The 2,739-nt window shown below is 38.8% G+C and overlaps 1 non-coding gene across 1 annotated transcript; it reads left to right on the forward strand.

The window, feature by feature from the left end:
* Positions 1-2,156: 2,156 nt before the first annotated feature.
* LOC121229869 (small nucleolar RNA R71) lies at positions 2,157-2,263 on the forward strand. The gene has a single exon (XR_005927824.1). It is a non-coding gene; the product is annotated as a small nucleolar RNA R71 (small nucleolar RNA).
* Positions 2,264-2,739: the final 476 nt, after the last annotated feature.

Below are 2,739 nucleotides of genomic sequence, written 5' to 3' on the forward strand. Positions count from 1 at the left end.
TCACACAGCCTAAGGCACGCCCGTGTGCCTGGCCGTGTGTGCTTTAGAAAGCCTACGTTTCATAAGTTGGTTAGTATGTTAGATGTTAAAACTAAAATTTAAAGAAATTAATATTGTTACTGCTCGGATTGCCTCCCGATAAATACTTATTTATAATCTAAGCTCAATTTACCTTTCTAGTGTGTGATCATGGTAGTTCGAGGAGTTTATACTCCTCATTCCTACTATGAATCCCATCAAAATAAGGTTTTAGGCGAGTATTGTTTACCTTAAAAGTGTCGAATTTGGGATGACTTACCTCGACTGTACCAAATGGGAAAATGCTAAGTACCGTAAGAGGAATTTCTTCATTTGGTTTGGCAGTGTCAATGTGAGGATCTGCGTCATTTAATGAAACTTTATCTCCAACCTTAAGTTGATTTGGTGAGGCATTGAGCTCGTTCTGGCGTAGTTTTAGTTTATCGTGTTTTATCGGTTAAAAGGTCGGCCATTCATCTAACTCCTCGATTCGTGACCTTCGTTCTTCATGGGTAGATTCTTTGTTGTGGATTGAACATGGATCATGTGTATCTTTCGAACTTATTTCTTGCAAAATAGGTTGCACCGTATGATCAGTCTTAGTAGAACAATTTGTACAATCACCTTCAATTTTCAATGTGTTGTTCGGGTTGCGAGCTTGAAGGTTGATTGTTTCATCTCCTACACGGAGTATGAGTTCACCTGTAACAACGTCAATAATTGTTCTCGCAGTTGCTAATAGAGGCCTTCCCAAAATTAAAGAAACATTACTGTCCTCTTCTATATCTAAAACAATAAAATCAACTGGGAATATAAATTTGTCAATTTTAACGAGTAAGTCTTCAATGATACCCCTAGGAAATCTGACAGTTTTATCTGCTAATTGAATGCTCATCCTAGTTTGTTTGAGTTTCCCTAGACCTAGTTGCTTAAACAATTTGTAAGGCATAATATTGATACTAGCCCCTAGATCAGCCAACGCATTATTAACATCTAAACTACCAATTAGACAAGGAATCGTAAAACTCCTTGGATCTTTTAGTTTGTTGGGTAGCTTATTCTGAAGAATGGCTGAGCAAACCGCTTTCAGCTCCACATGCGACCTTTCATCTAACTTCCGTTTATTTGCTAGAAGTTCCTTTAAAAATTTGACTGCATTCGGCATCTGTGAAAGTGATTCAATAAATGGTAGGTTAATATGTAGTTTCTTTAAAAGTTTAAGGAATTTACCAAATTGTTTGTCTGTGCGATCTTTCCTTGTCGTATTGGGGTATGGCACACGAAGTTTATATTCTGTATTTATCGATTTTTGTTCGTTTTGGCCTACCTCATTCTTACCTTCGCTTACCACCAGTTCTGGCCTTGGTTTTGCCTCTAACCCTTCCTCATCTTGAATGGCAATTGTGTTAAGTTGCTCCATTGGGTTAGATTCAGTGTTGCTTGGTAGGCTACCTTGTGGTCGTTCGAAAATCAACTTAGGGAGCTGTCCAATCTGAGGTTCGAGCACTTGGATTGATGCTTGTTGATTTTTTAGTGCCGTCTCGGTATTCTAAAAACGAGTCTCTGACACTGAGATGAATTTAGTTAGCATCTCCTCAAGGTTCGACTTTTTCTCATGCTGGTATGGTAGTTGCTGAAAGCCTAGAGGAGGTGGTGGTTTCTGATTTCTTTGGCCTCCCCATGAAAAATTTGGGTGATTCCTCCAACCTGCATTGTAAGTATTGCTATAAGGATTGTTTTGGGATCGAGGATTATTACCCATGTAATTTAACTGCTCGTTCTCCATGTTGTGGCCATAAGGTGGGTATTCTGAATTGCTCGAACCACCTCCATTTACTTCGCACTGCATTACTGGGTGAACCTATAAAGAACTAAGAAAACCATCAATTTTCTTATTCAAAAGTTCTACCTGATTAGAGAGCATGGTGACCGAATCGACGTTATAAACGCCGGCTATTTTCGTTGGCTTTATCCTCATGACTTACCACTGATAGTTATTCAGTGACATCTCCTCTATAAAATCATAGGCATCTTCAGGTGTCTTATTATTGATGGTTCCTCCAGCGGCTGCATCAATCATCTGTCGAGTCGAAGGATTCAGACTATTATGAAATGTTTGAACCTGTAGCTAAAGCGATAACCCATGGTGAGGGCACCTTCTCAAAAGGTCCTTGTATCTCTCCCATGCATCGTAGAGTGTTTCTAAATCTATCTGCACAAAAGAAGAGATATCATTACGTAATTTAGCCGTTTTAGCCGGCGAAAAATATTTTAATAAAAACTTTTCGGTCATTTGTTCCCAAGTAGTGATTAACCCTCGTGGTAACGAGTTCAACCATTATTTAGCCTTATTCCTTGACGAAAAGGGAGAAAACCAAAGGTGGATGGCGTCATCAGAAACGCCATTAATTTTAAAGGTATCGCAAAATTCTAAGAAATTTGCCAAGTGGGCATTGGGATCCTCGTCCTGCAAACCATCAAACTGAACAAACTGTTGTATCATTTGAATTATGTTAGGTTTCAATTCAAAATTATTTGCAGCAATAGCAAGTCTAACTATACTTGACTCAGTTCCTGTTAAATTAGGTTTAACATAATCATACATAGTGCATGGAGCAGGATTCTGATTTACTGGATCAGTAACAATCGCAGGAGGTAGCAGATTTTCTTAGTTTTCAACCATCTCCTCGGTTGTGGTTGAAGTATTGTCATCTTGCTCTC

This window comes from Gossypium hirsutum, chromosome A05 (assembly GCF_007990345.1).
Source record: "Gossypium hirsutum isolate 1008001.06 chromosome A05, Gossypium_hirsutum_v2.1, whole genome shotgun sequence".
Taxonomy (NCBI): Eukaryota; Viridiplantae; Streptophyta; class Magnoliopsida; order Malvales; family Malvaceae; genus Gossypium; species Gossypium hirsutum.